Raw genomic sequence first — 14,701 nt, 5'->3', positions numbered from 1 at the left:
TCAAAGAGCGAGGTTTAGAACTAGTGATTGCTAAGCCTCCCTTCCTGACTCTAGCCTAAGTCAGGAAAAAGAGCTTGGTAATAAGCAAGGCCAGGCAGGAAGAGAGGGCAAGGCAGTGCAGAGGTCATGCCGAGGGGCAGTGGAAGCCCGCGAAGGGCACGAGGTAAGAGCAGCTCCAGGGATTTCTGCACGGCTTCCGAGGCTCCCTGTTCCAAGAAAAGCTTGGGGCCGCTGCCCCCTAGACTGGCCAAGTTTCCCAGGCCAGCTAAAAGCATATTTCCCCAAGGAAAGGGCAGCTCAGTGGCCTTTAGGAGCTTGTGGGCGATCCACAAGGACCCAGCCTTCCAGGCAGGAATCTCAGGGACACGGCTGGCATTTCCCAGCCCAGCTACCCACCCATGCGAGCCCCAGGCTTGGCACAGGCCCTCCCTCCCCCTTTTAGCGCCTTCACTCCCCTTCCCCTTTGCCTCGTACATACTTCATGGGAAGCTGCGCCATATGGTGGAAATAACGGCGACTTTAAAGTGGAGCCCCGGGATTGAGTCTTCGCCTGACTGCTAAGCCCTCTGTGAACCTGGGCAAATTTTTGTCACTGCATCTGCCTCAGTGGTCTTTATCTGCAAAATGGAAATCATACCACCCACCTTCAAAGATGTTGCCGTGATTCAAATGAGATCACTAAACGGCCCTGCTCTGTAAACCGACACACTAGACAAACCGAAGCCATTAGCCACCTCGAATTATTTTGGGAAGTCGTTGGGGTCTAAATGATGCATAAACAAAACCAGAGCTGGAGAGAAAGCCTCCTTATGCCCTGTGCAGACTCGCTGTCTCCCGTCCGTCATCTGGCGAGGCCCCCAACTCCCCCCAGCCTTCCGGGCTTGGCTGTGGGGCCAGCCAGCCGCTAACAGGACAGCTCACTGCTCAAACCAGACAGTCCCCAGGGCTGGAGCTCATGCCTGTCAGCCTATCAGCTGGCACGTTGACAGAGAAGGCATCTGGTCAATAAATATCTAATCAGGATGGTACCAACTCTCAAATTTGGCAATTCAGCGTAGCGAATCCAAAGGAGTGGCCGGCAGTGCTAAAGGCCGGAGGTTGCGTGAACCACAGCCCTCCCAATGCCAAGGCCATGGGGTCTTGTGAAGGGGTGGTGGAGGGTCAGGGGGAAATCATGGCTGCATTTCTGTGCAAGAGGCAGCGGGTGGTGGTAGAAAACGCATGTACTTTGAATCCCCCAACACTCAAATGACCAACGCGCTCTGGAATTTATGGACTGTCTATCCTTGAGCAGGACCCGACTTCTCCGAGCCTCAGTTTTCTCACTGTACAAGGGGTGTTATAAGAATGATGGAATTCCAATAGCTGATATTTCCTGAAGGTGTCTTATGTGCGAGGCACTGTTTTGGGTGTAACCCAAGAATCATGCATGCAGCCTACTTCTCAGGATTCTTCTGAGACAATGGGGCAAAGGGCCTGGTAGGCTAATAGGCACTCAACAAGAATGAACTTCCTCTCTGCACCCTTTGTCCTTATGTTCCACAAAAACCCATGGCCCCAGTGCAGCCACTTTCTTTCTTCTTAATGAATCCCAGTTCACCCCTTAGCAGCTGTATAGCCTTGGGCCAATTACTTAACCACTCTGAGCCTGGTGCTTTTTCATGGGTAAACAATTAATAACCTCATAGAGTGGCTTTGGGAATGAGCTGAGATAATGACATAACGTACTGTATGCAATGCCTGGCACAGAGTAAATGCTCCTTCAATATTAGTTGCTTTTATTATTATTTTAGTGCCTCATGTTTGTGTCATGTTTTTCCCTTTATGAAGCACTTTCTTAGCTTATAATTCATTGGATTTATACCCTGTGAGGCAGACAGGGCAAGTATTATTATTCTTATTTAACAAACGAAGAAAGGGAGGATCAGAATGGTAGAGTGACGTGCTTGGCATCACACTGTGAATAAGCAGCAGATAGGAGATTAAACCCAGGGCTCTTAGAAGCTACTGACAGCCACGGGCAGCTCCAGACTCAACCCTTCAGTCCTTTGGCCTGGAATAGAATTCCACTGGCCAGTGGTGGCTGGCAGTGGGCGGAAACAAAGGGCCGTGGGTGAATCCAGAGATGCCGTGGCTGCCCTACAAATGAAGGAAAGGGCCCCATCCTGGGCAATAAGAGGCTCTTGAGGGTAATTTATTGCAGGGGCATTTATGAGCCAGGGCATAGAGAGCATGTGTGGAAACAGTTCCCTCCAGGTCCAGAAGTCCTCAGACTTCACAGTGTTCCCCAAAAGTTGAACGCAAGCTTGTAGGCATAAATGTTCCAGGTATTTTTCTGGGGAGAAGGTCCAAGGCTGCACCAGATTCTCAAAAGTATCTCAGAAAGGAAAGGGAAATTGTTCTATGCATGCCATGTTGACTTCCACAATGTACACCACCCTTTGCCAAGTCTTGTCTTCTGGGGTGGCTTCTGTGGAACATGACTGTTGCCAAAGGAAATAGCCTCTGGCTATTCTACCTTACCTGGGCATGATCTTTAATTTCTTCTTTTATTTTGTCTGTGTTTGTAACATTTTCAATAATGAATAATGAATATTTTTATGGCCATTAGAAACAATGATATTTAAACCAAGAAATAAGAATTAACATAAGCAGCATTTACCAATTTGTCTGTCTCAAAGACATGAATTCCATGGCCTGTTTTTAAGGGAAACCAAAACCAAGGAAATAATTAAATTAAAAGCAGCAGCATTGATTTAGTGATTTACCAATTAGCTGTTCATCTCAACATGCACTGAGTAAATACTGAGCTCACAGTTCCCCACATGTGGTGTTCCTAACTTAATTGGCCTCTGCCACATTTGGCATGGCTGGCCATTGGCATCTTCTACAAACACCACCTTCCCTTGGTTTTGATGATACACACTTGCCCAGTTCTTTGTCACTAGTGCAGGGTTCCCATTCTCTGTCACCTCTTAGATATTGGCTCTGCCCACAGACCTCTTGTTTTCTTGCTCTTGATCACCCTGGAGGAATTATTTGTCCACAACTTCATTTCTATGCCAGTGATTCCCAAATCTAAAGAATTCTAAATCTACAAAGCCAACCTCCTGTTGGACACTTTCATACGAATGTCCCACAGGCATCCCAAACCCAACATCTCAGGTGCTGACCTTATCATCCCCAAGGTCAATCCACTCCAAATCATGGTCTTCCTCTCATGCCTCCTATTAGCGAATCAAAGAAAGAAACATGGATGTTTGTCTTCTGCCTCTTTCCACTGCCACATCCAATGATCCTAAATTTATTGGTTCTCCTTCAGCAATATCTTTCAAAACATTTGATTACTCTACTACCTTGATTCATCTGGATGATAGAAACAACTTTCTAATAGGTCTCTGCCTCTGTTCTTGCATCAACCTATTCTTTGTGTAGAAGCTAGAGTGATTTTTGTAGAATACAAACTAGATAATGTCACTCTCTTGTCTAAAAAGCTCCAATATCTAATCAGCATCCTCAGGAGAAGGTTCAAACATCTGAGAATGTCTTACAAGCTCCTTCTGTCTGATTCTAAACTCCATGTCTTGCCATCTGTATCAGCTAAGATTTAGGTGCCAGCTACTATGACAAAAACACAAATATAAGTGGCTTTTAAGCAAGGTAGATGATTTTTTTTTCTCCCTTATCAACAATCCAAGTGTAAGCAGTTTAGAATGGATATGGGAACCCTGATTCCTTCCATCTTATTACTCTACTATCCTCAATGTGAAGGATCCATTTAAAGTGGTTTGAGGTGGCTGATCCTGTATCCACCATCATTTTCCATTCCAAGCACAGTGAAGCAATAAAGGGACCAGGTGAGGTAAGACCCAGAAGAGGTAAACATATTACTTGCACTTACATCCATTGGTCACCATTTCCTCACTTGCCCGTACCTGGCTTCCAGGTGGCTGTGAAATGTAGTGTTCTGTTGATGAGTCATGTGTTAACTCATATTTGTTTCAATTTAAGACTTCATGACCCCTGGGAAATCTTTCTGTTTCCATATGACCATGTTCTTACCCTCCCAAAATACTCATCACACTAGATTTTACTTGCTTAATTACTTGTCTATTTTCCCATAAAGACTATGAGATTCTTTAGAACTAGGACTGCATCTTGCTCATCTTTGTTTCCCTAGTGCTTAGCAGAGTCCCTCATGCATAATAGGTAATCAATAAATGTTTATCGGTTGAATTAATGAAAACAAAAAAAATATTTAACTATAAGTAGGATGCAAAATTGTATTCATCAGATGAACTTAGCTATGAAAAAGGCACAAAGAAGTCCTGAAAAGACTTCTTTCTGTTCTAACATATAAAGAGCTTAAAAGTTATCACTCTTGTCCTCACAAGAAAAAAGCTGAACAAATTGAAAATAGACAACTCCTATTGGATGACATCAGAGAACTGAAATCACAGGACAAACCACCACCCTGAAAACTGGGGAGACAGGTAAATACAGGAAATCACAGCTTATCAGGAAGAGAGGCTGCAGTCTCTGGAGCTAGTAGTTGGTAGGAACCTTTAAATGGTAATTGACTAATATCTGGAGACTGAGCTGGTGGGCTAGTTTGACAATTAAAATTTTCTGGGGCCCAGTCCTGTGGGGGGGGGGGGTTGCCCACACACATCATGAATTATACCTTCTGGAGCTCCACCAGGTTCTCACAATGAAGATCTGAGAAAAATGCCCTAGTGCTTCTGGGAAGGGGAGGTGGAATGTACCCATTTTGAAATGCATCCAGGGCATTCTGCTCCCCATGACAAAGTCCTGCCCTCGAGGGAAACTGTTCTCCTAGATCCTAACCAACATGGCTTTGACCAGAGTCTAACTGACACGGGGGAAGGGAAAAAGGCAGCGTTGGCCCCCTCGAGCATTCCTGTCTCACCTAAAGAGGTAAAAATGGAAAGCTGAGAAGCACTTGCCAAGGTCAGAGTCCAGGGCACACCGCATCCCTGACACCTTACTATCACATCGGCAGGGATCCTCATGGTCACAGGACACGACAGCCCAAAGGACTGAGGGTCAGACTCCACCTAAGGGGTCTCTAGACAACTTTCATCTAGAGAAGCCCAAAGACAGCAGGGAACACAGAAACAAGGACGACAGAGGGGATGGCAGGTCCTGGCATCTACAGTGGCGGCAGGCTGGAAACACGACCTAACTGCTAGCAGGGTAAACACAACCTCTCACTTGAAAGCTAATTTACCTCGGTTCCCATGACTTAATACATCATGTCCAGTTTTCAACAAAACATTACAAGGCATGCCAAAAGGCAAGAAGGGAAGACTGAATAGGCAAAGCAAGCATCACAACCAGACTCAGATGTGGCAAAGAACATATATCCAAACTGTAAAAAGAACTCTTATAACTAAGTCAACGATCAGAAAACTAGCAACCCAGTTAAAAGTGAGCAGAGAATCTGAACAGGCATGTCACCAAAGAAGGTATACAGATGGTAAATAAACATAAGAAAGGATGACATTGAGAATGACAAATTAAAACAAGATACTACAGCATGCCTCTTAGAATGGCTATGTCCCCAAAGGCTGGTAACACCAAACGCTGGCGAAGCTGGCGAGCAAGAGGGACTCTCATTCATTGCTGCCTGGAATGCAAAATGCCACAGCCATTTAGGAGGACAGTTTGGTAGTTTTTACAAAGCTGAACAAGTTTACCACCTGATCCAGCAATCACCCTTCTAGGTCTTTAACCTGATGAGTTGAAAACCGATGTCCCTACAAATGCCTGCACATGAATGTTTATATCAGTTTTATACACAATTGCCCTAAACTGGAAGAAAGATGGTAGCACAACATTGTGAATGTAATTAACTGCACCGAATCATATATTTCAATGTGGTTAAAAGGGGAAGTTTCATATGTTACTGAAATAAAATTTTCACAAATCTGTGGAACTGCAAAGCACAGTGAACCCTAACTTAAACCATGGACTATAGTGATAGTACAATTATGAAAATGAGCTTTCATCAATTTTAACAAATGCATCACACCAATGCAAGGTGTTAATAATAGGGTAGTATATGGAAACCAGTACGTGATGAATAATTTTTCTGTAAATCCACAATTTCTATAATTTAAAACAATGTAAAAAAATGTCCTTTAATAGATGAATGGATACACAAACTGTGGTATACCCATTCATATGATGAAATATTATTCAGAGATAAAAAGAAATGAGCTATCAAGTCAGACAGACACAGAATAACCTTAAATGCTTATTGCTAAGTGAAAGAAACCACCTTGAAAATGCTACATAGTGTAGGATTCCAGCTATAGACATTCTGGGAAAGTCAAAACTATAGACACAGTAAAAAGAACAACAGTTGCCCAAGGTTTGGGTGTGGGAGCACAGGGAATTTTTAGGGCAGTGAAACCATTCTGCATGGTGCAGAAGCGTTGGATATATGACACAACACATTTGTCAAAACCCGTAGAACTGAACAACACAAAGCATGTACCCTAATGTAAACTGTGGACTTTAATAGTGTATCCATATCAGTTCATTAATTGTAACAATCATGCCACATTAAAGCAAGATGTTAATAACAGGCACAACAGTGGGAGGGATGGAGAGGGGTATATGGGAATGCTGTACAATCTGCTTAATTTTTCCATAAAACTAAAAATTCTCTAAAACATAAAGTCTATTTTTTAAAACTCCTGAATAGAAATATGTTAAAACAAGAGACAATGAGATTATAGATATTTCCTCTCTGCTTCTAGAAAGTATTATTTTAGTTGGAAAAATCACTTTAAAAACAAGGGAGGAAATTTTGCTACTTTTAATTCATATTAACGTATTTACCCAGGTCAGCTAATAAGGAGATGAGGGTTGTCAACCACCACACCAAGGAACCGAGAGTGTCTACAACTGCAAGCAGGAGAATTCCATCCACCCACCATGTGGGACCTAAGCCCCCTCTCAATTTAGAGGTGGAGTGGGCATCTCCACCCCAGGGTCCTCAGGATGGAGGAAGAAAATATGGATTAGAGTGAATTTACTGGTATTTTACTATAGAATTATTATGACTCTAGCAATGGAAGAAATTATGTCATTGATGTGGAGACAGTGGCTATGGGAGTTGCTGAAGGCAGGGAGAGGGAAGAAGAGGTGTGATATGGGGGCATTTTCGGGACTTGGAGTTGTCCTGAATGATATTGAAGGGAAAGATGCAGGACATTACATATCCTGCCATAACCCTCTGCTGGACTGGGAGAGAAAATAAACTACAACATAAACTATAATCCATGCGGTACAGCAGTGATCCAAAATGTATTCATCAAATGCAATGAATGCAGCACATTGATGAAAGAAGTTGTTGATGTGGGAGGAGTGGGGTGTGTGTGTGTGTGTGTGGAGTGGGGTATATGGGAACCTCATATCTTTTAATGTAACATTTTGGTTGATCTATGTATCTTTTAAAATGTATAGATAATAAAAAAATTATTTTAAAAAAATTAAGAAACTTTATACTGTGAATGTGACAAAGGTTTAGACCCAAACTCCAGAACATAAAAGGAATTTGGATAAATAAACATGATATTGGCAGCTTTAAAAACAACAACAAAAAACATTTTGTGTGATTTATGTATCTTTAAAAAAAGATAATAATAAATGAATAAATAAATGTAAAAAATATATCTTTAGACGTTTTACTTTAGAATTGACCATTATATTGTTTTTGAGCCAATGCTTATTCCAAGATACGGAGGAGATGACTTGGAATGATCTTTTGTAATTAACATTACAGGCAGTGGACTTGGCCCAGTGGTTAGGGCGTCCACCTACCACATGGGAGGTCCACGGTTCAAACCCCGAGCCTCCTTGACCCATGTAGAGCTGGCCCATACGCAGTGCTGACACGCACAAGGAGTGCCCTGCCCCGCAGAGGTGTCCCCCGTGTAGGGGAGCCCCACGCGCAAGGAGTGCGCCCCGTAAGGAGAGCCGCCCAGCGCGAAAGAAAGTGCAGCCTGCCCAGGAATGGTGCCGCATGCACAGAGAGCTGACACAACAAGATGACGCAGCAAAAAGAAACACAGATTCCCGTGCCGCTGATGACAACAGAAGGGGACAAAGAAGATACAGCAAATAGACACAGAGAACAGACAACTGGGGTGGGGAGGAAGGGGAGAGAAATAAATTAATAAATTAATTAATTAACATTACAAGTTGGAGACTACCAAGTCCAGCCTGGTCATTTTACAGATGAGAAAATCAAGGTCCAGAGAGAAGGGACCTCCTGGAGACAGGCCTGCTGGGAGCTGCTGGAGTCCAAAGTGATGAGCTGTGGCTCTGGATCTATCAAGCTTGGCTTTCCTCTTTAGGGAATGCCTTTTATGGAAGTTTTTAAATTTCAATTGTTCTCACGTTCAGTCACGATGAACCACCGATCCAGAAATGCATCCATCGTGTGCACAGTTCAACTGGATGCCCTGACCTGCGTACTGGAAACAAAGAATGGAATCAGTCCTGGTGATCACTGCCAGATGCCACCATGTCACAGCATCCTGAGACAAGCCGTTCATCTGTAGCTTTTCCAAGAAGTGCTCTCTGGCAGTCTCCATCAAAACAAAAGGCGAGGCGGCCAAATGTATTCTTAACATGATTGTGGAGGCCATTTTCTGATGATTAAAAAATAATCTGAGTTTATCTTTCTTTCCTTTTAGCTCTTTACCCCTGGTTGTGTGGGTACATAGAGGGCACAGAAGGAAAATTCATTTTCTTTTTATGGACATCAAGCAAACCAAATGGTCTGCCTTTCCACGCTGGTCACCCTCCGTCTCTCTTGGACCCCGCACTCGGAGTAGATTAGACGCCTCAACACATCCTGAACACTCGAGAGCATGCCTAGTTCAGCATCTTCACTCACAGCTTCTGCCCTTCAAAGGCCCTCTCCCAGCTTCCGTGCCCAGTGGTCCTACCTCCTCCAGGAAGCCTTCCCTGATCCTCCTGGCTGTCTCCAGCCTCGCCTCCTTGGAACCCCTGGTCCATGCACTTCTTTGCACTTCCTGCCCTCAACCTGGGGCTGTGATATAATTTTTCACAGGGACCTGCTCCATTTCCCTAGGCGGCCAATACCTTGAAGGCAAGGGCCACGTCTGATTCATCTCCACTTCCTCAATGACTTGCATTCATTAAGCACTCGGGAAATCTTGTTGAATCAATAAGGTCATCCAAGATCTGTCCCTCGAGGGCAGCTTCACTCTGGGATTTGAGCTGAGTCCACTCCTCGGTGTCTTCATTTCCCGTGGGTGTCAGAAGGAAGCCCGACAAACAGGGTGGCTTAAAACAACAAAAAGTTATTGTTTCCCGGTTCTGGAGGCCAGAAGTGGCCCCCAAGGTGTGGGCAGGGCTGTGCTCCCTCCAAAACCTGCAGGGAAGGATCCTTCCTTGCCTCGTCCGGCTCCTGGTGTTTCCCGGCAGCCCTTAGCTTTCCTCGGCTTGTAGCTGCAGCACTTCCATGTCTACCTCCGTCATCACGTGTCTCTTCCTCGTGTCTGCTGTGTCTGTGCAAATTTCCTTTCCAGTCATATTGACTCAGGGCCAACCCTACTCCAGTTTGGCTTCATTTTAACTAATCACATCTTCAAAGACCCTATTTCCACATAAGGGCCCATTCACGGGACCAGGGGTTATCTGGTGTATTTTTTTTGGGAGACGCAATTTAGTCCTTAACGCCAGGGAATTCCAGAGTTCCCAGCTCTCCTGCCTAAATCATTTGTACCAAGTCTTTCTTCTAGGCCTTCAGCCTGGGAATGTGGGAAAAAAAGAGTGAGGGATTGGAGGGGAGAGTCTAGGCTCAAGTCCAATTTCTGCCTATTGCGAGTTGAATGGACTATTTCACTTATTTCACCTTTTCCCAAAACAGTTTCTTTCACCTGCAAAATGGGGCTGATGATCAAACTCACATTGAAGATTGTTATAAGGATTCAACAAAGTACTGTATCCCCAAAAATGTCTGGAGGCAGGTTAAAACCAAAAAGGCAACTTTATGATTCGTTGAATAGTAACCTTTTCCCTTGTCTACTTAGAAATGTAACAGTTTTCTGTTTCCTTTCCATCCATGTCTGGTCCACAAACAACATTATTATTCACCTGAAACTCAGCATCCCACAGGATTCTCTTTTCTATAGCCAAGAGCCATCTCCAGAAATCCAAATTTCATCACTTCCAATGGAGCCATTCAAGAATAGCAGGTTCAGGGCCATGGCTAGTGGCTACATTGAAGAACCAGAAATAATGATGAAAACCAAATGCCCCCTCTTTCATTACAGAGAGACAACATGCCCTGGAGGAATCTTTCTGAGCAGTGGGGAAATCTGGGTGGTGACAACCAAAAGAGAGACACAAGTGGAATCACTGGGAATTGTATGAGGCGTCCTATGGAAAGATCCAGTGTTTCACTCTGTGTCCAATGCTGGTGGCTTTCCAGCCTCCTGTCCTTCCCTATCTGGGATGAAAGCCCCTGAGTAAATCTCAGAGTACTTCTGCAGCCTTTGTTTTGGTGACTAGTATCTGGTCACATAAATAGAGCATGGACCCTTCATCTTTCCACTATTTGATATATAGAATTTGTATAATCTGGGTATTGATCTTATGTCTTCATTCTAGACATGGGGGAGTTCAGTATGGTGATTTGGAACTGTATGTACCCCAGAAAATCATGTTCTTAAAGCTGATCCAGTCCAGTGATGGTAAACCAATTGCAAGTAGGACCTTCCGAATAGGTTACTCCAGTAAAGGCATGGCTCAGAATGGGTCTTAATCTTCTTACTGGAGTTCTTTATTAACAGAATGAATGCAAAAAGAGAGAAAGAGGGAAAGCCACAGAAACAAGATGCTGAAAGCAAGGAAACCCAGAAGGGAAGAGAGACCAGCAGACTCTGCCATGTGCCTTGCCGTGTGGCAGAGGAACCAGGGAATGCCAGCAGCTGGTCCTCAGGAAGAAAGCACCGCCTTGATGATGGCTTGATTTGGACGTTTTTCTTGGCCCCAATACTGGAAGCTAACACTGTTTAAAGCCAGTGCATTTCACGGTATCTGCTTCGGGCAGCTTAGCAAATTAAAATGTGTCTAAGAAATATTCTTGATGCCAAGATGTCAGCAGGGTCAGATCCATGTGGGGCTTTCCTGGGGTTCTTTTTTTAATACAATAGGCCCAGGGTGGCAAAGAAGAACATGTTATTGGGTGGAACCTTGGAAGAGAGACACTCCTGAATTGGGAGCCAAGGTAACAATGGCAGGTTTGCGCCCCTGTGTGTCCTACAAGGAGCGCTTCTCATGGAATGTGGGCTGTTCAGGTGGTGGGGATGGGGGGGGGGGGGGCGGGTCCCAAACGCAGAGGGACGTGAGAAAGGTTGCTGTAGGCCACAGCTCCTCTGCTCTCTCGCCATCTCTCCTTCACCTCATGCCTTCCCAACCACCCGGTCTATCAAGTCAATGTTTAAGAGCCCCGGGCCCCCTCCCTAAAGCCCCTGCAACCCCTTCCCCACACATTTCTACCCAATAGCTCCCTTCTGGATGTTCCAGTTCTGACTGGTTGTTTTTAGACTTATGATGTCTTAAGACAATCTGCAGATTTGAGAGGTGACCTCTCTCCCCCATCGAAGTCGTGCACTGGGCCTCAAGCCAGGGAGCAGCCAGGTCTCTGGGACACTGCGCCTGCTAAGACTTCTGGGCACTCCAGGGCCTGATTTCTGGAAAGAAAGACTGGACATACTATAAGCATATCCTTGCCGGCGAGAGCCCCTGATCGGATCTGAGCTCAGTCTGACACTTTAGAAGAATACAGTCTCTGTCACGAAATGGAGAGCTCGGTGCTCCCAAGCTAGGGGTAGACTTACACACTGTTAACTCAGCTAGAAAACAACTCCTTGAGAAAGAGCGTTGGTGCAGGAGTTGGCTGCAGGCTCAGCAAGAGTGAAGAGCGACCAGGCGACGTGGTTTGGGGCAACCTTGGTACACGAGACTCAATGGATGGGAGGGGGATGGGCAGCCTCAGTCTACCCCTTGCAGGTCAGCCCGTGTCTGGATGACCACACACCCACTTGCAAGTCCTGGTTTATGAAAGACAGATAACCCGAGTCCACAAGGGAAAGGGGGAGCAGAGTGGATAAAAGACCTAGCAAGCAAACAGAAAAGGTCTGAAGGAACTGAGACGCTCTGCTTATAGAAGAGAAGGCATTTGAGGCTCTGCAAGACCTGCCTCCAAATGTGTGAAAGGTTGTCATTTGGAAATGAGACCCGACACGTTCCACGTGGCTTCACAGGAGAAAGCTGAAACCGAGGGCTGGAGACAACGGGAAGTTAATTTTGGCACCACGTAAGCACACCTTTAACAAACAGGGCTGGCAGTCAGCAGAAGAGGCAGCCCGCTCCCCTAGGAAGGGGCCAGCGCCCCTCTACCCCCACTAGAAGTCTTCACACAGAGGCCTGAGGACCCACTGTTAGGCGCATGGTCAAGGGGTTCAATTTCGGCATTCCAAGGTGATCACGTCTGATGGCCTGAAAGCCACAAAACTTTGATGCCAAAAGACGGTCTGGAACCTCATTCCAAAGAGCAGGCTTTCCCTGCCTCCCACGCTGTTCCTGGCACACTCTTTCTTCTCCGGGGCTGGTGGGAAGCAGGGCTCCCTGAGAGCGGGAAGGTGAGAGGATGCGCTGCCCAGCCCCCCAGTGTGAGGGCAATTAGCTGGACTCCAGCCTTCCTGGACTCGGCAGGTGGCCAGACTCCACCGGAGCTTGTTCAGAGGCCGGCAAGGAGGCAGCCACAGGTAGCAGGGGCTTTCATTCCGGACCCGTGCTAGCCCTGCAGGAGCACTTGCATTTAAAAACAGCAGAAGGAAAAAGCGCAATGGAAACTTGCCTCAGTTAAGGCTGTTTGCAACTGCAAATAGGCCTGACATGAAGAGAAAGGGACTCCACTCCGGAGCTACCCCCCTCGCTGCTGACATTTGTGACCCTGACGGAAGAGGGGGTAGGCTCCATGTGCTGGAAGAAGGAACCCGGGGTGGGGGGCACTGGAGGATGAGGAGGGACTAGAAAGATAATTTTGTCCTATACCATGAAACCTATAATTTCACTCTGACATGAAAATTAGCTCTGCAGCTAATTAGCTTTCTAATATCATTTGGTGCCATAGAAAAGATAAAAGTTTATGAATTTATGAGCCTACCTGAAAAAGAAAAAAGGACTGCAGATTTGCAAAATGGGATTAGCTCATTCAGATCACGGGGGGCTGTTTCAGGGGATAAAGCCCACGGCGGCCTTTCTCCCCAAAGAGAGCCCAAAGCTTTACGTCGTGTCCTCAGACCTGTGGCTGTCTGGCTTCTGGGTGGCAGTGTCCCGCCTCATCTTAGAAAGCCCTGATGGAAGGCTCTGTCCCCGCCGCGTCCCAGCGCTGGTCCTAGCCGTGCCCTCTGGAGCCCCAGAGCATGCTTTCCCTCCCCCTGCTCAGGCCAGCCCTCCTGTGACTTGATGGCTGTCCCTCCCCTTCACTCCCTGGGCTGCCCAAGCCCCCTTCTGCCCTCCCTACCAAGCTCAATGCCACGCACGTAGGGTTAGAGACTTCCTGGAGCTTCTAGAAGGCAGCCGAGCCTCGGCGATCTCTTTTATTTTTCTTTTCTTTAAAACATCACCATAGCTCATACTCACCGAGCATTTGTTCCAGAAGTTATAGTCTCATTCCCACTTGGCAGACAAGAAAACCAAGGCTCAGAGAGGCTAATTGCACAACCAGTATTGTGAGCCCCGGCGGACGCCCCAGTTCTCAACCTCCGCGCTGTGCTCCTGGCGGGAAGTTCATTTATTACCCACGCACAGCCCGCTGCGGGGCCCGTTCCTCAGCTCCGCGAATTCTCCCGATCCCCGGGGTGCGGGAAGGACTGTGGCGCTCACACGATTGAGGGGCCTGCCCTGTCCACAGGTGGAAGGCCTGAGTCCGGGCTGGAAACCAGAACTGTTTCAAGCGCCGGGGCACGCTGACACACGTGCGCCAAATGTTTTGTCCCAAGATTGTTTTCTTTTGATCAGCCAACTCTCAGGATGATCATCCCTTCTGCAGACGACAGCCCACAGGACCCACAGGCGAGGTGAACACCAAGTGGAGGCGGGAGGCCTGCTCGTAGTTAAACCCGCTTTTTAAGACCCCTTTCCATGGGTTCCCAGCACGAGGTGATTGCATTCCCTGGTTTACTGCGTGCAGACCGGGATCAACGCCCGGCCGTGCGTGGGCACGGGGTGCTGGGTCCAGAATGGGGCATCCGAGTCCTAGCCTCCCCGCGGAGGGGAGGGGCTCTCCGTCCTGAGCCTTCCGAGGAGGCCCTGAGGCCACAGCCCTGCCCGGTCACCAGCTGCACAAGGACGCTCGCCTCCCCTCCCGGCCCTGGCCCTCTTGCCTGTTCCTCCCACATTTGCAGCTGGATTTGCCCAGGGGCTGCAACTCCGACACTAGCCTCTAAGTTCTCAGATCTGCTTTCCTGACAACTGACCTGAAATCTGGCTGGGACCCCTGGGCTTCTTCCTTGGCCTCCCAAGCAGGTCTGGGCTCCCCACCACATGCTCCTCATAATCTCCCCCGCTTTCATGCTGCCCTCAGTTTGTAGCGATCTCCACTATACTTGAATAATAAAGAATA

Source organism: Dasypus novemcinctus, chromosome 8 (assembly GCF_030445035.2).
Source record: "Dasypus novemcinctus isolate mDasNov1 chromosome 8, mDasNov1.1.hap2, whole genome shotgun sequence".
NCBI lineage: Eukaryota > Metazoa > Chordata > Mammalia > Cingulata > Dasypodidae > Dasypus > Dasypus novemcinctus.
Note: the sequence above shows the minus strand (reverse complement) of the source record.